General features: G+C 43.0%; 1 protein-coding gene across 4 annotated transcripts in view; it reads right to left on the minus strand.

Moving 5' to 3' along the window:
• Nucleotides 1-12,979, minus strand: part of nav1a (neuron navigator 1a) — a 106,198-nt gene extending 93,219 nt beyond the window's left edge. For 3 of the 4 annotated variants that reach the window (XM_048242008.1, XM_048242006.1, XM_048242003.1), the window contains exons 1-2: nucleotides 6,919-7,421; nucleotides 6,479-6,603 (exon numbers count right to left, since the gene is read on the minus strand). The gene's annotated coding sequence lies outside the window, so the exon portion shown is untranslated. Of the gene's footprint in view, nucleotides 1-6,478; nucleotides 6,604-6,918; nucleotides 7,422-11,354; nucleotides 11,527-12,896 lie in introns of those variants that run through there. The other variant, XM_048242004.1, reaches the window with a different exon arrangement.
• Nucleotides 12,980-23,222: the final 10,243 nt, after the last annotated feature.

The raw sequence follows: 23,222 nt of genomic DNA on the forward strand, positions 1-23,222 counted from the left end.
TGCGTGTATGGGTGGGGCTGTTCAAGCAATGGCTCGGCTCGGGTACAGTTAATGAGGAACCAAGGATCCTCAATGAGGAAGCCATGTGAGAACACACAGAGCATCACAAGGTTTAAGAGAATAAGGGAACAAGCACACATAGACCCCTTTACCACTCGCCAGCGCACCACCCTTCCCTGTCACATGCTGAAAAACCCACAACACACGATGTCAACATCAGATGAAAGCAAAGAGGCCAGAGAGTGTGCTGCATTTGATGCTACCATGACTAAACCATTAGCTGCAGCTGCACTATAATGGTTCTGTTGCTCCACCCAAACATACAGAAAGTGTTGTTCGACATCAAACATGGAGGCTGCACTGGTCCACTGAAAAGATTCCTTAACTTCAGTACATTAACAGCAGTCTTGATTTTGCTGATGTTTCTTTTTTTGCTTTCATGTCCAGCAGGCCCCAATGACAGCTGTAGTTATTTACATATTGCAGGAAGAGCATTCTGTTATACATCTGAAAGCCATTGTACACACAGCTGCACAACACATAAATATAAGTTTGTGTGCTGATATTAATCCAAATATTTGAGAACGCGCTTTCACTTCTTATACACATTGGTAAGCATACCATAAACATGGCCTCTAGATGGTTTCCACAATGCACATTATCCATACTGTAAGAGTAAAAAAAACTCAAGAGAACATAAATTAATCTTTCTAACGACTTCCCTTCTCTCCATGTCCAAGGCTACAAATGCCCCCTTATCTAGTGGGGCAGTCACACAATTATAATCTGAATGGAACACACATACTCCCACTTCAGCAGCCATTTTGCACTGGTGTGGCGGCCTAATCCCTGTGACACAGCAATTGTCCTCGATAGAAAATCATCAACAGCTGTTGACACTGATGAAGAGAAATCCAAGCAGTGGCAACCCAGGAGGATTTTGGCTGGATGGTGTAAGATAAGCGGTTCTATAAGGAGCTTCTCGGCCTTTCTAGCAATCAGGGTGCAATTGTGAAGTACCTAATTTTTCAGTGTAAGATCTGCCATATTGGCATTGATTTGGGTCTGACTGCAGCTACAAATATGGTTGTTTTGTGTTTTTAAGTCTGACCTGATGTTCTTTAACTGGAATTATCCATTACGGTTTATTTAATGAATTTAATTTGATTTATAAAAGAAGGAACATAAGAGTTGTATATTAGTATTTAGCTGGCTATACAACCAATGAGAGAGTTTTTATATAGATCTCTGTTTCTCAAGGTCCCCGAGTAGGCCTACTGTCAGTACGGGGAAAAAAAACGAAAAAAAAGGCCACCTAGCTCGAGTTGCTGCAGCTACAGTGCTACAGTAGCACTGTAGCTGCCTGGCTGCTCTCGAAGGTGATTTTGAGAAACAGAGATCTTTGTGAAAAATGCCCAGAGCTTTCCTTTAAGTACTGTGGGGAAAAATCTCTGGACAATTAGTCATCCAGCTAATGATCAGGAATGGATCAACCAAAGTGAGATTATCCTAAAGTAAAATTATTGTCGTAGGGTCGCAAGACTGAGCTGACCACCTACACTACTGTACTCTATTCCAGGTCTCTAAACGTTTTGGTTCCAAGGACCTCTTGTGGGGGAGAACATTTCTGACAACGGGGGCCCCTCATAAGAATATGCCATTTGTATCCTCTGAAGTTGTGGCCAGGTTCACTATCCTGTTTTTTCTGGCAGGTGTATAACTTGGTGTTTTTTTTTTAAACTTGGAATTTTGCATCACTTGACGACGTGGACTGACTCAAACATTTCTCCATGCTCGTCAGCTAGCTAGTCAGTTTTGTGTTTGGGTACAAAATCGAAACAGAAAAGAGCTGTTATGCTATAGGAATTCAGAGATCTGTTTCTACAGACTACTTGTCACTGTCACTCTATATTATATCAGAGTTATGTTCATACCTTCTTGCAAAAGACACATATTTAGTTTGTTTATTATTGCGCTTCTCAATTGTAGGGGGACCCTAAGAGCAAATCTTGTTTAGTGCTGCTTTACATGTTGAAGTGGGTGGGGGCAAATAGACATAATTTGTTTGTTTTATAGGTGAAACGGGTTGTCATCTGTAGATATGATTTTTTAAAATGATAATCACAACTTTATAATTTAAAGCAAATTATTTCTAAGGCTTCTGGCCATGGGTCGTGGACCCCACGTTGAGACCCTCTGCTCTATTCAACTGCATCATGAGTTCATGTTGTGATACCAGTTTTGTCCACTAGATTGTACTGTTTCCATATGCTGGACAAGGAATAATTGTATTGTATTGAAACAATACACACTGCAATTGTCTTGACTATTTCTGTCTAGGTGATGTATAAAATATAACAGACTGAGACTCCTCTCCTGTCTAATTGCTGTTTGCCTACAGGTTTGATTGTTGGTGTTTCAGTGACTTAGATGTATCTACTTCCACAACACATAGCTGAGCTGTGTCTCACAAAAGGGCCGAAGGAAAATCAAACTGCAGCGTGTAGCCTACTCATGTGCCCTCCCTGTGATACCACACCAGTGTTACCTAACTGACATATTTATTCAACTGGCATCATTGAGGAGTGGGTGCACAGGGGGGATTTACAGAGCTGTGAATTCACTTCACACAGAGACATGTAGGAGTAGAGCGCGTGGGCACAAATGTGGGTCAGCCGAATATCAATGCTTTGAGACAGGCAGAGGCAACAAGTCAGATATTCTTTTTTTTTACCCTTGTTTGGAATCAAGGGAAATGTATGTCAAGGTAACCGCCTTTGTGTCCAAATATAGTAGTTCATCTTTGCTTCACCGACAGGCTCTTTAGTGCTTGATAGATGGAGATGGATCATTACTACCATATTATCTCCCCCATTTTCATAACTTATCCAGCAACAATAGGCCTACAGTAGTTGCAGGAAACAGAAGTAAAAAATAAGCATCTTCTTGTTAGCCTAGAAATCTAGACGCGCCCCTAGAGGCAGCGAATTACATTTGCTGCCAGGGCTATCTTCTTGTTACAACATTGAGCCAAAGTTCACCAAGACTTTTTTTCCCCCAAGACATTTATGCAGCTCAGCATGTGTATAGCTTAATTGTCCATGGTCTTGCTGAGTAGCATACTGTACCTATGGTTGGGAAAATGTGGCACTACCAGGCAATGCAGCCTCACAAACAATTCTTTCACACAAACATATGGACATTTGTGGGCATTTGTGGGCATTTGTGGACGTTATTGGGTGGTAACTAGGTACGCCATGCTGTCGGAGGTGCAAACAAATGCTGCATCGCCATTGAGATCACATAGAAAGGAGCTGGCTTATCATGTTTATTTGTATAATGGGAGCACCATTTTTATAGCCATGTGTGTTCACTTCTGGCTCCTTGGCTATCATTTTGGTAATAACAAGCTATTTGATGTCTTTAGAACACTTAAAGGTAAACTATGCAGTATTGGCAATTTCCTTACTGTTTTCTCAGTTTTTGCTTCTTTTTCGCTGGCTTTGTCATGACGAATGTCTGAGAAACTCCATACCTTTTTCTAGCCGGTGCCTGGCGTGTATGTGTATTTGAATGCAGTAAAGCAATTTGTTACACTCGTTATACTTCCTGACACTGAGGCCGTCGGCCCACAGTTGCAAGGGTGGTTTTTTCCATTCACAGGCGCTAGGGGGAAGCGAGACGGCCACCATTCAACCAAGTCATATAACCATTCCAATGACTCTGAAGCGGTTAAAGGAAGGTAAATTAAGCGAAAAAACTTGCATATTAAGCTAAAAACCCTGCATAGTGTGCCTTTAACATATCGGAGGTGCCAAGTTACTCCAGTATAGATTTTTTGACGTTAATCACTACTATGATATATTGCTATTGTCTATCCAAAGTAAGGTGCCTGTTTCGAAGTGAACTGATGGTCAAATCAACCAACACCCTGATACTGTTTGCACCTCCAAGAGGTCTGTGATGTGAGCTTGCGTGAAAGAATGAAGGGGATAACTGAGGGAAAGTGGTGTGGTCCAGCCACATCCACAAGTTTCTAACAAGTCAAACATGGCACCTAATGTGAAACAAATAGGCTAAATTCACAGCAAACAGCCCAACTCAGCTCCAGTCAGTCAGTCTTCACTTTCAGCAGCAGCACTACTCCATCCCAAGCAAAGAGAGAGAGCTAAGCTAACAAACTGCATATTATCAGTATATTATCATGATAAGGACAACACAAAGAAACACTCAATTTTGGCAGCTGCGCCAGATACTCATTTCTATTGGTAAAGAGAGAGAGAGAGTCAGTCTGTCCTCTCTGGAAAAACATAAGATCATCCCATATGACAAATTAAAGGTACATTAAATGTTGTTACTTCTAAAATATGTATTCACAAAGCATTCAGCAGCTATCAGGAGTTGTAGATGCTAACACCAGAACAGCTAAACGATTCTATAACTACGCATGTTCAACTCAGCACTAGCAAAATCACAGAAGAAATTATCATAATAATAATATCATATTCATTTTGTAAGGTCATAATGACCTCCATCCAAAATTGTCACATCTTGTAATTCCTGGGCCAATGTAGGCCTACACTGTAGCAAGATGTTCATGTATTTGACTGTAGCCTATTTTGTTTACTGCAAGTGGCGAATATCACAATATTTGCCATATCCATATTGGCTGAATTCCAAATGAATGGAATAACTACATCAAATCTGAATCTCAACCAGGTACACAGAATATCTAAAAAATCTGAGAAATGAAGTAACAAGGTATTTCCATGTGCTTGGGCCTTGAGATGGTTGGTAAGCTCTGGAGCGCCATCTGCTGGAGGGTAGGTGTTTCTTTCTCATAGTGTTTGATAATGGTCATATGAAAACATGAAACATACCGGTACATACACTACATGCACAATGAAAAACATACAAACACACACAAAGACACAGACACACGGAAACACACACACACACACACACACACACACACACACACACACACACACACACACACACACACTTCAATCTGTGTAAAAATTCTTTGGCACAATTCATACTGTATGTGATGTGTTAGATGTAGGCCTATCCATCATCTCAATAATGTGTATCTCAATTACACATTAGTCATTTTGACCGTAACAGCAAACTTCCAGTAATCCCACGTATCAACACAATTCCATGTACCAGCTAAATAAACACTGACACGACAAACCAAAACATTGTCTACATAGTGCTATCGGACCCTACTGATTCACCATCAGACCCAAAACAATGGCCGCGCTGTGTGGGCCATCCAGGGCCACCTCTCATAGAGTGGGTGAATTTAGCTCTTCCTGCCCTCGTCTGATGTGACCTTCCTCTTCCCAACAGCTCATGTGACATCAGTCTGACACCTGCTGGTGACTCTATCGTGACTCACCGCATTGTTTCAAACCACTTGGTTTTTCCACGAGAATGGAGAAAGTAACAGAGGCTATAGGCATACTTTCATTTCTAGACCCTGACCACCTTCCCATAGGACAGTCACAGTCAGGATGTGTCATTCCTTTTTAAGCCTAAGGATAAGCTTCATGGAGATGTATTCACATGATACAAGCAGTTTCACAGGTTTCATAACATTTAAAATGGGGCCCTATGATTATGTGTTTAATGATTGGTCTGTATATTCCATTGGGTTCTTGAGCAATACACTGTTGTCAGCTTGTGTAAAGCCTATTTTTGTAAACATTCCCATCATGATTACAACACTTAAAAATAACTAAGTTCTTTTAGAGTAAACATGTGTCCTTAGACTTAGATAATGTACCTCAAGCCAAGAATATTCACACGAGAGGGATTCTTCAAAGTATGTTGCTCTAAAACCTTAAAATGAGCAAACTGTTCTATAATACAACTGTCAACTATTTTGAGCAAAATGAAAGGATCAACTCGCACATCTTTCTACAGTACAGTATGTCTGAAAGAGTTAGTGACTTATCCATCTAAAATCTAAATAATGGTGTCTTACATTGATTCGTGATCTGAGACAGCAACACTTTCATTGTCAGAATTAAGATCAGTATGTCACTATTAACAGTTAACTGCCTTGACTGTTCTTTGAAGGTTGTCTATAATCTAAAACAGCCAGCCTTTACATAGCAGTGCAACCTGTTGAGTGAGTGTGTGTGTGTGTGTGTGTGTGTGTGTGTGTGTGTGTGTGTGTGTGTGTGATCAGTGGCTGAGCAAGGGTGAGACAGAGCTCCACAATGCCTTTTAGTAGAAAGTAAGTGTTGTACTTAAACACTAAACTCTCAATTATCCAGCCATACTGGGCGTCTCCACCACCTCTGTGATTTTAGTTTACTTTTCCGACTCAGCGTAACCACAGTGCCACGCTATTTCCATATAAACTGTAGATTCACAAAAAAATACCATTGAACACTGCAATTATACTCTCTCTCACACATAACATTATCCTGGTAAGTTATAGAATAGGACAGTTTGGATTTCTTACCTGCTCTGTCTAAAGCTGCTGTCACGAGAGAAAGCGGGAACCAAATATGAGGTTAGATGGTCAGTGGCTCCCCTCAAACTGAGTTGGATGTTTTTTCCTGGATTACAGTTGCATCCATGGCTTAGCTGTTTCATTGGTGCGCAGAACACATTGGGAGGAAACAGGAAGCTCTCACAAAGGGTAACAATGGTACTGGCCTGTCAATGGGCTGAGGTTTTTTTCAATGGCAAATTTTTGAAATTCCATATAAACGCCATTCAAATGTGTCAGAGGTAAATTTAGAATAACCCCACAGATGTATTCATATACCATTAAAACAGGATGCCATGACTGACAATTTTCTTTTTAAATATTATCAATGTCATTCAGGAAGTTGAACTGTTATGAAATAGAAAGGAAGGCAGTATTACTTAGAAAAAGTAAATTCTGTACTCACATACCCTTAAGAAATAGTAGCACACAGCAGCCCTCGCTCTCTCTCTCTCTGTGTATGTGTGTGTGAATCCAGGTGGGACAGTCACAGATCTCACATGCAAGTCCTTAACAAGTGCAGCTCTGACTCATCCATCCATCCTCTGGGCAACACTGGCGCTGACTCAGTGAGATTGACCTCCGATAGCGGACGGCAACAACAGCAGCAGCAACGGCAGCAACACATCCCACGTCCACATCACTCCTGATGTCTGATGTGTTAAACGCTTTCGCCAGATCCCAGAACGCCAGATTGCCGCCGGTTTGAGTGAGCCTAATGTGCCGGCCACTTGAAGTTCATTCATTAGCGCGTCTCTGCACTCCATCTGCCCACTTCCATATCCACAGGCACTGAGAGAGGTCTATCCGGTTCAGTGCTAGGCTAGGCTATGCTACAGTGGCTACAGCCAGTCCTAGGGGGGGTTTCCATGTCAGTCCTCTCATCTCTCGCTCTGCTTCTCTCTCATCCTCTCTCTTTCTCTCTCTCTCTCTCTCACACACACACACACACGTCACTCCCTGCTGCCGCAGTCTGCCTGCAGTTTAAGCCCCCCCCTCCCTCCTTTCCCTCCCTTTCTCTCTATCTCTCTCTCCCTTATTCCCTCTCTCTTTTACTCACTCTCTCATTCTCTGCTCGTAAATGGACCTGTTGGCTCAGTTCCTGTTCAGTTTGAAATATTAGCCCCAACCCCCTTCAAGGCAGAGGATACCTGGGCCATTAGCCGAATGAGACATCTAGATAAAAAAGGACACTCTGAGAATTGGTGTCAGGAGTACTAAATGGTGATTAAGATTTGTGTGTGGATGCAAACCTGTCCTATTCCAGTAGGTTTGTCTACCTGCGCCTATGCGTGTGTGTGTGTGTGTGTGTGTGTGTGTGTGTGTGTGTGTGTGTGTGTGTGTGTGTGTGTGTGTGTGATGTGTGTGTGTGTGTGAGTGTGTGTGTGTGAAAGAGAGAGAGACAGTTATGCATGTCCATACCAAAGACAGTGGAGCTGTGGGAAAATGGTGGGTGTGCAGCAAAGTGATAGACAGAACGGATTTCGCCCACATTGCGCAAACACATTTGAGTGCCTTAAGCTTGAGTAGTAGTATGCTTATGTAGGTAAGCTATAGCAAACAGGTGTGCATTTGTACTTCATAAACACAGATGTGTGTTGTGGAGTGAGCATCTAAGATAAGTTAAGAACTGTGTTGTTTAGATTGCACACATGCTTCCAGTATTACACCACCGACCTCATTGCTTGTTGATCACCACTATTTGGACGCTGTCGTTTAACCTTTAAAGTGATAACAATGGTTGGCAAACTGTTCAAAAATGTTGTCTGCCAATTTCGTCTCTCCAGAAAACCGACAATTCACTGTAGTGCAATCCTCAAGCAGAGTGTCGTGTGCAAGAGTTTACAGTTAAAACCATTTGGGAACCATTCAAGAAAAATGTGTGGATGTTAAAAAAGACCACCACAGGCTTGGGAGTTATAAATCTGCACAGCTGTGAAGTGTGCATAGTATGTTTATATATGTTCTGCAACAGTTCAGCTAACATCAGTATGTCAGAATTGAGATGCTAATGGCCTGTAACTCCAGCCGTCCTCATCCAAAAGGAAGAACACATTGTCTCATTTGCTCAGCCACCCATTACTGGATTCATGGTCCCATTGGTTATCAAATTAGCATGTTAGCAGGCCTGCCATTTAAAAGAATGATGAATTTCAATCCTCAAGTCAACATGAAAGCAAAGTGGCTAGCAGTTAAATAAAGCTAAAATTAATCGAGCAATACATTTGCTCTATTAGCCGAAAAAGGCACATTCATTTCTTTTCCTTTTAAAAGTGGGGATGCTAGCAGCTTGGCAACATCTGGTAAAGGGCAGGGCATGATAACTAGCTGTCACAGTCAGACACCAGTGGCTAAGGCAGAGTGCATTTTTTTTTTTAATGGAGCCTGCAGAAGAGCTTTATAGAGGCCCAGCTGCAGTGGAAAGCGAAGCGCACGTCTCTGCTCTTTTCATAGCTGGGGATACGGGGGAGAGGAGGCGCTAATTAAGGTCCCGCAGTAATGAGGGGGAACAGACAGAGATGGAGCCCTCCGCCAGCTGGGCACAGCCCTCTCTGTGCCACCCACCCAGCCGGCAGACAGCCTCTCGATCTAATGGGGCGCTTTTTAAAAGGTGAGGAGACGAGAGCTACGATGTTAATGGTGGCTCACAAAGGCTAGCCGAAAGAACCAGCTGCAGCAGAGCAGGGTGGGTGATGCAAGCGTGTTGTTGCCATTTTAGGGAGAGCCACCTCCCATAGTCCTCAACAGGCCTGACTATCTACGGTTGTTAGCTAAGGGTCTGGTGTCGGCTGATATAAAATGGATTTGAAGTATATGACTATTACAACAAATAACAAAGCAGCAACACAAAGCTAACATCAACAAGTCAACTGACCATTTAATCTTTCATCATTACTTTAATGATCACTAAGAGGATCTAATTAGATACCCAGAATGGGTGATGTAATGTTTAAACATTAACAGAAAAAGTAAACATTAGACCAGGCTTGACACTACAAGTTAGTCATTACACATAGATGAATGTTAGGCATTTCATTATCATCATTCATGCTGCCTAGTATTTCACACACCTTTAACCTGACAGGTATTTTCTGATTGAAAGTGAAGGTACTATCTCACACAGCATCCCCTTTAACTGGCCACGTCCTGAAAGTGTCAATGTCTAGGTCTCAGCAGTGGTTCACAGAGCAGAGCAAACAGCACTGTTTGTCTGCCTCAGGATTTTCACACGGGATCTGACTGAGCGATGTCTAACACTATGAGGATCTCTGCAGTATTTCAATGCTGTCTTGGCTTTTGCTTTTGTTATGTTGGTGCCAAGAGAGACCAGGCACTATCCCTCCCCATTTCCTGAAAATACAAGTCTTGGAAATCTATTTATATTTATCGAGCATTTTTTTTTTTTCCTGAATAAACATTCATTCATTATTCCCAAAATGCCTGCTGGATTTGCTATCAATTCTGCCACACATCCATTTGTCTCATTAAAGATGATCTACTGTGCTTTAATAAAACGTATCTAATAGGCCCAACAGATCAATCACAGGATACACAGACCTGAGCACTAAACACAATTAAAAAGGCAAATTGATCTAATACACGCAAGCATTTTCCTGAGAGTCCCATTTATGGCACGTAATGGATTAAACTGCACGACCCCGGCCTCTCTCATATTGTTTAGTAAGCCATAAACCAAAGCACTCAGAATACCTCAAATATCAATTTTATCATGCAGAACATGTGCTACTGTCAACATCTAGTAAATAGCAGTTTACAAAATTAACATTTTAGACAATCAATTCATTCAGTATTTCTGTATACTGTATATATACAGTCTGCTTCCACACATACAATACAATCCCCAAATGGCTCTGCTTGCATGTAGCTGACCAAAAGCAATAAAATCCATTAATCTCGCTGTCCTGCCCCAGTAATGTATGGTGTCATTCCTTACGGTCTCACAAGAGGGAAAACAACCCTCTGTGATCAAGAGATGTGTGAGAGACTAGAAGAGGCTCACACGGAGGCAGTAAAAGAGATAACAGAATGGCCATTCATTTTTATCAGGATCTACGAGATTCAGGACAATTTATTTACATGGATGGCTGTTTACTTGTGTCGACCTACAGTGAATGTCATTTAGATGACATTTCGGCATTATCTTGAATAATAAATGGGGCAAAGGATGGCTCAGTAGTACATTATAAATGTTAGCAAACAAAGGATTAAGGTCAAGGATGATTAGGTTATGAATATTCATAGGGTATGGCTGTCTATATCAAATCCATTGCTTGATCCATTAAACTATTTTGAATATAGGCTATGTAGTATACTATGACTAAACTATGCACTCATACTGCTTTCAATGAAACGTAAACGAAATGTAAATCCTATGACAAGAGGACCTATGATGCTATTATAAAGAACATTACACATCTCCAACCACAGCTGCTTTTAAAAGGGCTAGTCATTCCTTGTGACTGGTGTGTTGCTCATTCACATAGTCATGATCGCATAAATGGGAATAAAACCTGAGAATACAAGCAGGAAATGTACAGCCCAGACATACAGTAGCCTACATGTTCCTCAGGTGTAAGCCTGATGTCAGCAAGTGGTGTTTTCACTACTGTTGTAAACATGGTGTTAAACTTCAATTGGTATTAATCCCTTATAAATACATACATACTCGTCACTCATGAGAACAATACAAGCAGCATGAGAACAGCAGCAGCTGAGTCTGGTAAAAAACAAGCCCTGACCATCTGCTGGGCCTCTCTCTACTGAGTCGACTCTAAACTGGACACCTAAACCAGAGATATACTTATAGTGCAATTGCACCCCACACCTCCAGCCTTAGTGACCCACTTTATGGCGCTCCTCAGAGATGTGCTTTCAGGCGTGCTTTGTGTTGGCCCAACTCCAGACCCCCTTTTTTTCGGTGAGCAACGTTCGTCCTCTCTCAAAGACACCTGAGAAATCACTGATGCGTTTCAAGGAGGGCCTTCCCAGGGGACCTGCTGAGCCAAATACAGATGCACAAATGAGTGTCACTGGCAGCCTCATCTGAGAGATGCCGATTAAGCCAGTGCAGAGCGCTTCAACAGACAGACGGCCACGTGAAGGAAGTTACCCGGTTAATGTGGGATACAAAACCTTGGGCGGCGAAGCCAAGGGGGTAGTTTGATTGGCCAATTGTTAAGCTTCACAAAAAAGTTGGCACAGTGGAAAAATCCCAAAGAGGTCAAGTGTAATTGAGGGTGAATTCAAGCTGAGTATATTAGAAGTTGCAGCTGGTACCGTGACAATGATGACAACCTACAGTGATTTAAATTATAATTACCTTATCAGATGTACCACATTGCTGGATCATTTTAAACTGAATCACATGCACCCTGATTATTTGCCTAATCACTGGCAAGTTGTTTGGTATATTGTATTCTACCAACCAAAATGTATGTATGATGCTTCAGACACAGCACCAGTGAGAAAACATGAAAAAAATGATATATGTTATACTGTATATGATTCTGTGTATTCTATGAAATATGTATACACATTCACTTTACTAAATGTAAATTTGAACGTATAAATCCACAAAACAACTGTACACAGCGACAGCTAAATTGAGCCTCTCATCATATCTATAAACATTCCGTGCCCATGTTATATTCTCCTCAGCTCCTCAGTCGGCCACTGAGACAAAAGACGGGCTAGCTAGAGCATCACAAACGGTCAGCTGTGAGAAGACTGTTTTGGGGAGAGAGAATGCAGGGAGTGGTCCCTCTGCAGTGTTCGGAGACCGCTCTCAGATGTCCGCTTGCTGTCACTGATATTGTCTCCTACCACGCTCCTCAGTCTGAAGTACGGCAGCTTTTTATAGCTCTGCAGTGCTGGCAATTTTTGCTGGCTGAAGAGGATTTGAGTGATCACCTGGCAGCAGCACTGGTATTGATCAGACTGTGGAGATTTATGCCCGCTAAATTAATTTACCTCAAGGTTTGCACTTGTGGGAAATCCAGGGAATCGAGCACCACGAACTAAAACTTCTAACTGACTAATGGTCTCCACTGTAAATCTAGGCCAACTGCACTTGATGTAAATCACCGCGCAGATGGTTGGGCAAAGACAAAGAGAGCTTAATCAACCAATAGCCCTATACAAAAGCCTGTACTGTAATTAAGTACAATTTACCACCCAAACAGTTCTTTAAAATTGACTGCACACTCCAGTCAGGATGGTCAAAATGTACACAACACTAACAATGTCATAACATGTCTGGTTGCATTTGACTACAATCCAAGGCCTACCACATTTGTTTTTCTATATATGTATGAATATTAATAAACATTAATTAATATAATGATATAATATTGTATAATTTACTCACAGGGCCTTGTCTCCACACCCACTTCATAGAGATTGTTTTTGTCAAAAATTCCTTTCTTCTCAGAGCGCTGTGGTGTTTTTACCACAGTGATGTTTGTGTGTCTGTGTCTGTGACTGTCTGTCGCTGTAGGATACACAGTCAGAGGGACAGGGAGGATCTGTTGCTGAGGGTTCAGCAGACTGTTACACACAAAGGCCTGGGGAAAGAATCAGCAGGAACAGCAACAGGGTGACTTGACTACTGTGGGTGGGGTGCAGTGTGTTGGGTTTTGTGTGTGTGTGTGTGTGTGTGTGTGTCTTTGAGTGTGTGTTTTTGTGTGTGTGTGTAAGGGTGGGTGTGTGTGGTTAAATGTGCGTTTATGCTTGAATTGGAGTGTGAGTGTGTGTGCTTGTTTGTCACAAGTAGGAAGTGGTCTATTGTGTGTGTGTGTGTGTGTGTGTGTGTGTGTGTGTGTGTGTGTGTGTGTGTGTGTGTGTGTGTGTGTGTGTGTGTGTGTGTGTATGATGGGTGGGTATAAAGTCAAGTCAGTCTACGCCAAAAAACTTGTGACACCCCCCACCCCCTGGCGTCTTTGTACCCCCACGCCTCTATGCCTGGTGGCGGCGGTAAGGAAAGCCCCGGCAGACGCCACCACAATGGGGCACTTGTGCCAGTGTCACCCCTGAGGCCTCTGGAAGGAGGGGCCCCTCTCTTCCTCTCTCCCTGTCACGGATGATTCAGACACTGCCATCTGTTTGAGTCAGCCAGACCCCTGAACCCACTGGGACCCATATGCATTGAGAAGGCAGAGCGAGAGGAAAGGATGGAAGAGCAGATAGGGAGAGTGGGAGATGAAGAGAGAATGAGAAAGACAAAGGCACAAGAAGTAAAGAGGGAAACAGAGAGAGTGAGAGGGAGCATGTGAGAGCCTTATGGATGTGAGTTCCTGTCTTTGAATAGGCCCGCAGAAATGCAGGAAAGGAACCCGCGAGGTCACGCATCGTTGCATCATTTACCGTGTGTTAGATAACCATAACTCGCACACTGGGGGTCCTCCACACAGCAGGTTAGTGGGAAGAGAAGCAGGTTACAGCAGTCATGCTGGGCCCCCACAAACCTAATCAGCCGACTCTGAAAAATGAGTTCCTCCAGCAGACAGTTAATCAGTCAAACCACCAGAGCAGCTCTCTGGGTCTACTGCAAGAGCCTGAGATTTACCTCCCTCCATGCTGTTTAAGATTGACAACACAGTACCATCTAGTGGCTACTCTGGAAATTGCAACAGACAAGGTTTCTGCCAAGTACATAAGTATAAGTAAATATACTCTTTTGATCCTGTGAGGGAAATTTGGTCTCTGCATTTTTCCCAATCCGTGAATTAGTGAAACACACTCACACTGAACACCCAGTGAGGTGAAGCACACACTAATCCCGGCGCAGTGAGCTGCCTGCAACAGCGGCGCTCGGGGAGAGGTGAGGGATTACATGTAGGTGCCAGGGGCGATTCTACACCTAGAGCTTTGCTGGGGCACAGGCCCCCAACTCCCAATACATTAAAAAACTAAATAAATAAATGTGCGCGCAATATGAAATAAATGGCTAGCCTACCGGTAGGCTACAAGCTTCAAAATCATTATTGTCACTGTCATACTGTAGGACCAGCACTCTCTGCCTCAATTGTTGTAAGAGCCACTATCCAGCAACATCCAAACACATAGGCATACAGTAAGTAGGTCTATACTCGCTGCATGAATTGTATAGGCTTTCCTACTAACACAAGGGAAAGCTTATTTTTAGTCAAAATTGAGATATACTTCCCTCCCAGGCAAGGGTCCTATAGTCATCCTGGCAATACTGCAGTTCTTTGTAGCTTAGCCTACTAAAGCCTTCATACTGACTTTTGGTGATGATTTCCAAATGTAGCCTATAATCTACACAGTCTGTGTAGATTATTATAGGCTACATTTGCAAATGCAGCAAACTTATTTAAGTTTGCCATTAAACCATTGATCAAATCACAGCACTTTAACATAAATGTTAATGTTACCGTTAATGTGGGCAATTATCATACCTCCCTCGTCCTCCTCATCTCTCCTCACTGTTACTCTCCTTCTGCCTCTGTTCAGGAAGGATTTTCTGATGTCCATCTCTGAATAGTTTATCAGAAGGCTATGTTTAGTTTTACAGTAGGACAGCTTCACAAACAGTATAGGCTACTTTTACAGGACTCTCTCTACAGTATACGCATGTGTGCATGCAGCCTACGCATGATGTGAGTGTGTGTGTCAGGGAGAGAGCACAAGCTGGTAAACTGTTGCTAAATTTAGGCTACTACAATTTGACGCTAAGCATTGAAAAACAGATGCTAATTATGTGGGCAACATTCTCTAACATCGATCAACTTGTCATATTTTCTGTCAAACAAGTTGTGAATTTGTTGTAACATTAAAACAGGGGACGACTTACTCTGCGCTCAAAGTGATGTGATGAGCTCCAGCGGTTTCCACTATACAACGAAACACTCGGAAGAATCATGTGAACGATTTTCATTGGTTGTTGCGTTCAATCTTACCCAGCTACAGAGGTGCTATTTCCTGATTGGCTATTATGGCCCCTTTCTTTTTTTCCTTGTTTGTTTTTCATTGGTTGGTAAGTGACAGGCTCGAGTCATGACTAGCAGGCACGGAGATGCGCTCATGAATGCCGTTTCCAGCAAGAGCAGCGCTAGAATTTTACTGGGGCACTGGAGACTTTTACTAAGGCACGTGCCCCAGTGAATAAGGTCTAGTGACGCCCCTGGTAGGTGCCTTGCTCAAGGGCACTTCAGCCGTGCCTACTGGACGGGGTTCGAACTGGCAACCCTCCGGTTACAAGTACGAAGCGCTAACCAGTAGACCATGGCTTCCCACATGCTTACAGGCAAAGGCGTAGCACAAGATCCTGGACCCCTACATAGACAGTCCTGATGTTCCTCAACATGTTCCTCAACCTGTTCCTCTTTTTATTAAAATAAAATATATTCCAGACTTTTCTAGGGCCCCCTCTCCCTTTGGGCCCCTTTAATCATCTTCAGCCAATGTACAAGCCAAAAGTTCAGAGGCTTCCAGTTGCCATGCGCACCTTCAGGAAGTGGACACCGGAAGCGGATGAGGCTTTGAGAGACTGCTTTGAGTCCACTGACTGGAGTGTGCTACTGCATGGAGAAGACTTAGAGGAGGTCAAACATTGCACTACTGACTATCTGAACTTCTGTATGGACATTGTTGTTCCCACAAGGACTGTACGCTGCTATCCAAATAACAAGCCTTGGATAACCAGTAATGTCAAGACCCTTCTCAATAGGAAAAAAGATGGCGTTTAAGGAGGGGACATGGCAGAGCTGAGGCGAGTACAGGGGGAACTCAAGAATAAGCTGAAAGAGGCTAAGGAGGACTACAGAAGGAAGATGGAACAGAAGCTGCAAGATAACAACATGAAGTCCGAACTCTGAACTCACACTATACTGACTTTGCACTCATTCACTCCTCAGCACTCATGACCCCCACACACACACACACACACCCTACAAGACTTTTAGCACTTTTACATCCCTCACCCTATGCTATAGACCTTTTATTATTTTCTTATTTCATCACACGTCACACACACACACACACACACACACACATATCTGACTTTCTCCAACTTTTGCACATCTCCATAGAACTTTTTATTGATTATTTTTGATTTCTCCTCCATCTACCCATGTCCTTGATTGCCTAGCCTTTCTGCCCCCCACCTCCCCCCACCCCACCCCCATCCCCAACACACACACAAAAAACACACACACTTACATCATCACTGTCATCACCTCACATACATACAGCACACTGCTTGCTACAGTAAGCCTCCTCTACATACTTGCTGCACACTGTCACTGTCACATCATCCCTGTCTTCTCCAACACACATATTGCACACTGCCCTCTCCACACATACACAGCACACTATCCCATCTCCCCTGTCATCCCCCCAACACACACACCAAGACCCCTGGCAGTTGGGTTAGCCCCTTGAGCAGTGGATCTGCCCAAGGTTTCTTCCTGGTAAGGGAGTTTTTCCTGCCCCTGTTGCTCTTGGGTGCTCCTTGTTGGTGCCCCAATTCCAATCCTCCCTCACCTTTCTTATGCAGCCCTTGCCACTTAATCTACTAAACCCCTCTTCTACTGCACTTTTTTACCCCACTTTGCACAAATAGGCTGACACCAGACATAATTTCACTGCATTTCTTACTTCCAGTAACTATATGTATGTGACAATAAACTTCCTTGTATCCTTGTATCCTTGTATCCTTGAAGGAGGTGTGGGACTGTATGAAATCTATCACTGGCCTTAAGAAGAGCAGCAGCTCTGTGGAGGGAGACCTGGACAGGGCAAACTAGCTGAACCACTTTTACAACAGGTTCGATTGCCCATCCCCCAGCCCCCACCCCACCTCATTACCAGTGCAACACTCACCCCCACTATCACTGGATATTGCACCCCTCCCCCACATGGCGACCACGAACAATGAGGTGACAACGACCTCAGTCAACAGCCATCAGACACACAGACCCCAGATGCTGCCCCCCTCTCCTCCCCTCCCCCCCTCCATCATCACTGCTGATCAGGCTATCGCACCTCTCCCCCACATCGTGACCACGAGTAGTGCGGCAACAATGGCTTCAGCCAACGGCCATCAGTCTCTAGCTACACGACAACCCTCTCAGAAGCACCCCTCCTCCTCCTCACCCTTCACTCCCCTCCCCCCATCATTACAGCTGATCAAGTAACTTATCTTTTAAAAAAACTTCATCCTCGGAAGGCAGCCGGGCCTGACAGACTGTGTCCAAGGCTGATCAAGGCCTGTGCTGCTGAACTGGGGGAGCCACTGAAGCACATCTTCAACTGGAGTCTACGTCTCGGACAAGTTCCAACACTGTGGAAGACATCATGTCTCACCCCCGTCCCCAAGAAACCACACCCCAGTGTGCTTAATGACTTCAGGCCTGTCGCTCTAACATCACATGTGATGAAAACAATGGTCTTAGGTATGCTCAGACCCCAGGTACGCCATGCACTAGACCCGTTACAGTTTGCATACCAGGAGAAAGTGGGCGTGGACGATGCCATCACTTATCTTTTACACAGGACACATTCTCACCTAGACAAGGGGAAAAGTGCTGTGAGAATCATGTTCTTTGATTTCTCAAGTGCTTTTAACACCATCCAACCCCTCAGACTGGGAGACAAGCTCTTGCAGATGGGTGTGGACGCTCACCTGGTAACCTGGAGTACAGATTACCTGACCGAGCGACCACAGTTCGTCAGACTGAAGAACTGCCTCTCTGACGCTGTGATCAGCAGCACCGGAGCTGTGCTTCCTCTGTGCTGTCTCCAGTCCTGTTCACCCTGTACACATCCGACTTCTGCTACAACACCGAGTCATGCCACATGCAGAAATTTTCTGATGATACTGCAATTGTGGGGTGTATCAGGGACAAGCAAGAGGAGGAATACAGGAGCCTGGTGGAGGACTTTGTGCAGTGGTGCAAACTCAATCACCTTCAACTCAACACTTCAAAGACCAAGGAGATGGTGGTGGATTTCCGCAGGTCTAAGCCCGCTCTGCTACCAGTCTCCATTGATGGGGTCAATGTGGAGGTGGTAAGCACCTACAAGTATCTGGGTCTCCACCTGCACAATAAACTGGACTGGTCAGCCAACACTGATGCACTCTACAAGAAAGGACAGAGCAGGCTGTATTTCCTGAGGAGGCTGCGGTCCTTCAATGTGTGCAGCAAGCTCCTCGGAATGTTCTACCAGTCTGTTGTGGCCAGCGCCCTCTTCTATGCAGTGGTATGCTGGGGAGGAAGCACAAAGAAGAAGGATGCTGGGCAACTGGACAGGCTGGTAAAGAAGGCTGGCTCTGTAGTGGGAGCTGAACTGGAGTGCATCACTTCAATATCTGACAAAAGGTCCCTAAACAAACTGATCAACATCTTGGACAACGAATGTCATCCACTCTACAGCACTATCAAAAAGCAAAAGAGCTTGATCAGCTGGAGACTTCGCTCACTGCCATGCACAACTGAAAGGCTGAGGAAGTCATATGTTCCTAGGGCCATTTAACTGGTCAATGCCTCACTAAAGGGAAGAAGAGATTTCTCTGCTTAGTCTGTCTGTCTCTCCACCCTCTCCATGTTTGAGTACTGACTGCCCACTACTGCTTTACTACTGTTTTACTAATGTACACAGCCTAATGTTTTTCACTACTGTTTTACTGCTACACTGTTTTTCATGCTATATTAGTACACATGATCAATGGCTGCGGTCAGGCTTCTGCTACAATACTGAATAAATGAATGGCTATAACCCTATTACCTCAACCTGTTCTTGCACTGAAATAGTTTTTTACTCTACCTTGTCTACATTATACTTTACTCTCCTATTTGTCCATATTATTTATGCTGGTCTCTAGACCTTACTCTTGGACTGTTGCACTGTTGGACTAATGTTGGACTACTTTTTGCACCTTCACCATGACACTCACTCTCTTGAGCACCTTGCCATGCACACATAACTAAAGGACTATGGTTAGACTACTGTTTGCACCTTCACCATGACACTCACTCCCTTTAGCACCTTACCAGTACCGGCCCTGTCACTACAAGCGTCTTATGCTTGATCACCCTCAAGCACATTGGACTTTCTTAATTTAATTTATATAGTGTATTTAGTATTTAGTTTTGTTAGTTTTCTTATCTTTCTTATATTGTACTGTCTGTATTGTACAGTGGAGTTTAGTTATATGTTTATACTTATACTTATGTTTACCATTTCTGCTCTAAGTGCATGTTGTGTGTGATGTCTGTATGACCCTTGGACCCTTGAATTTCCCCATGGGGATCAATATCTATCTATCAGCCCCTAACTGTATACATGCCTTTGACTACATCACTTGTTTTGGAAATGAGGCAACAACGCCAATACATATACTGAAGACAAAGATACTGCCTGTGCAGTTTCACATTCCAAATGTATTTGCGCACTTACACCACACCGACTATGTTAGCTACAAATATGGCAGTCACAAATGTTATCACTGGTCAGATATCAGGTTGTGTTGTGGAAAAAAAACTCTACCTAGATAACAATGTTAAACACAGTGTACTTGCCAAAAAACCCTGAGACTTTTTTGACTGGGAGTCATTTTTTTTTTCTGTGCTCTCATAGCCTGTGAAAAATACTACTTAAAATCCCACATCTTCCAAAACATGATGAAGGCAATATATGCATGAAATGACAATCAAGTCCCATTGCATCCCATGATAGAAAGGTTCACATTAATGCTGTTCTCTGCTTGTAAAATGTAGCCTAGTTTTCCATCAATATACAGTCACGATATAAGTCTTTATTATGACCGCCGCTAGCGAAGCGGTCATATAATGATTGTCAAAGTTTTTTTTTTTTTTTCCGTCATCTACTTCCTGATTTTTTTGGTCAACGATACCCGGGACACCGAAACACCGGTGCACATGAAATTTGGTGGGTATGTAGCCCCACTAGACTAGACGTTTCGTCCCCAGGGGCCCTCCCCGTGCTGGGCCCCTGAACCACAAAAAGCAGTTTTTCCTAAATAACTACCTGAACCGTGGCACTGAGGATGAAGAATCTTTTATGGTATGTTGGTCTCAAGGGCCCACATCAACCTGGCCCATAATCACTCATTTGTGATTTGCACCCCCCCGGTAAAAAATGAAAATGCAATATTATTCTGCTTTAATCACCCCTATCTTCAGTTAAGATGTTCAGAACTGCCCCAAATGTTATGTGTATGATTGACTTGGCATTCTCTGGGGGTATGCCAAGTTTCGTAGAAATTCATCCATGGGGGAGTCTAAAAAAAATTAGGTTATGTGTACATTTAGTGACTGTACACTCATTGGCCTGTAGATGGCGGTGCACACATATACACATGCACACACACACAGGCACCCACATACTATCGGTATTAGAACGGCCGATACATAATTACAAATTCAGTAGGATTAAAAGAAAGCCAAATATTCATCATCATCACGGCTGCATTTCCAGTATTGGCGATAAGTAGTCGTTTGTCCACTAGATGGCACATCGTTGCAGTGAGACGTAATTTTGTTGGAAGATAAAATGTGTATGAACAGTCTAGCGACGCATTTTATCAAGGCCCATTTGGAAATGTCAGTTATTTGCACCACTGGTTAAATGTAAAACAGCATTTTGTTTCAGACTACTTAATTTGTGCATTAACAATAACGTTTCAGACTACTGTTACTTAATTTGTGCATTGACAATAAAGTATCACATGAACTAAAGATGACTAAAATCTTATGTAGAAGAAGAAACATTCACAAAAAATCCATCCATCCAAAAATGACCTTTGTTTTTGATAGCTGTTGAAAACGGCATGGAACTGACAGAGATGTTTTTGTTCATAAATAAATAAATAAATAACATTATGCTGATACCTTTTGCTTTTCCAAAATACAATGTAGCCTACAGGTGTAAGTGACCTTTCATCAATCCAGTTGCAATGGATGAACTGTGATGAACTGCCCTACTTGTGATTGTTTAGAGATTTTAAAGGTTTTATAACAATGCTACATCTTCTTTGGCTATTCTACAATCTATTCACCTTTTCCGCACCAGTAGGCTACTTTCTGTGCAGCCGCACACACACACTCAGGCATGCCAAACAAGCATACACAAAAGTTTCAAGAGTGGGGGATGGAGTAAAAGATGGAGACAAATTGAAGTGTTATTTATTTTCGCGGAACGGATGTACAGGACTGAGCGGCGGTCATATTTTGCACCGCTATGCGGTACATCTAGTTTTATATTTGGGGTCTGACATTGCATCATCTCCAAGTAAAGCTGGAGCCTGATAAAATCTAAGAATGCAAGATGAGGAAATGGGCCCTGACATGTCACAGACTCTTCTTGTATTCCCTCACTGTGGGTGCTGTAGGGAGACTACTGAAGGCTCATGTCAAAACCATTTAAAAATAAATCTGTTGAATATGTTATGTCTTTATGTATAGAACTGAATAACTGACTATTTATCCTTGATCCCCCAATCTAGTAAAGTAGTATAAAGTTCCTAACCCTAGGAAAATATCATGCAATATGGCATTTTATATAGTTAGAACAATATGTGTTCCTAATTATATCATGTTTCTATAGTGTAACATGTTATTTCACTGTGTCTTTACGTGGGTTAGGGCACCACACATCCAAATAAGTGCCCTTCATGACCCACAGGCCTTCAGACTTCACAGGTTAACATGGCAAAACTCGAAAAGCTTGTCAGACCTCCCGTGCCTAGTGACGCGTTGCTGAGCCACGATTGGCCTGTGGCGGTTTTCGGGTGTGGCTTAGCGAAGGGTGAATTAGCCTACTCCGAACCATCGCTTTAAGGGAATAGAGAGCCAAAGTCATGCCCCTTCCGTTAGCCACCATGGGACCTATCTTTTGAAAAATTATTATCTTTTAAATTCACACACATCATATGTGAAATTCATGGCAGAATTCAAACGGGACCAAAACATAATTATTATCTCTCCATTGACTCCCATAATTTTTCGAAATATAGATCCCATGGACTGGAAGTAGAAGGGTGTGACTTTGGCTCTCTATGTAGGGCAGTAGGGGAGTTTTGTTATTTCATCAATATTAATGCTTAACAGCTGGAAACTGTTTAAGAATACCAAAACGAATGTAGAGTAGTATACGGTATGTTGGCTTGTATCTGAGCATTTTGTCCCACAGATGCCTCACTATCTTTTTACTCTCTGTTTACTGTTACTCTACTGTTTTTTTGAAGAATTTTTGAAGATGCTCCTCATCTGTTTTATTTAAAAGACATGTCCAAAACACTTCACTGACACTACTGGTCTGTATACTGCTGCACAACTCTCAGCAGTATACAGACCATTCAATCACAAGACATAAAACTCTGTAGTGTGAGTCACTAGCTGACCTGACAGATAAAAGAATGGCCCATAGCTCAGGCACAGTTCACTCTGTTCTCTCTCCCTATTGGCCAAGACAATTCAGAGAGCATCAAATGGCTGACTAGTGTTTCTTGACCTTTCTAAGAGCCTTCAAGCATGACAGTGTGAAGGTCACAGCAATCACTTTCAGACCTCTACCAAAATGTTTACAACCTGTATTCAGTCAGAGGGGAATAGATTAAATATTGACCATCTTAAACCCATCACTCAGTCCAGTCGCTGGATTAAAAAATTACAACGTCCTCTCATGACAGGAAGCACTTCAACAAATGTCG

The sequence above is a fragment of the Alosa alosa genome, chromosome 4, assembly GCF_017589495.1.
Source record: "Alosa alosa isolate M-15738 ecotype Scorff River chromosome 4, AALO_Geno_1.1, whole genome shotgun sequence".
Classification (NCBI taxonomy): domain Eukaryota; kingdom Metazoa; phylum Chordata; class Actinopteri; order Clupeiformes; family Clupeidae; genus Alosa; species Alosa alosa.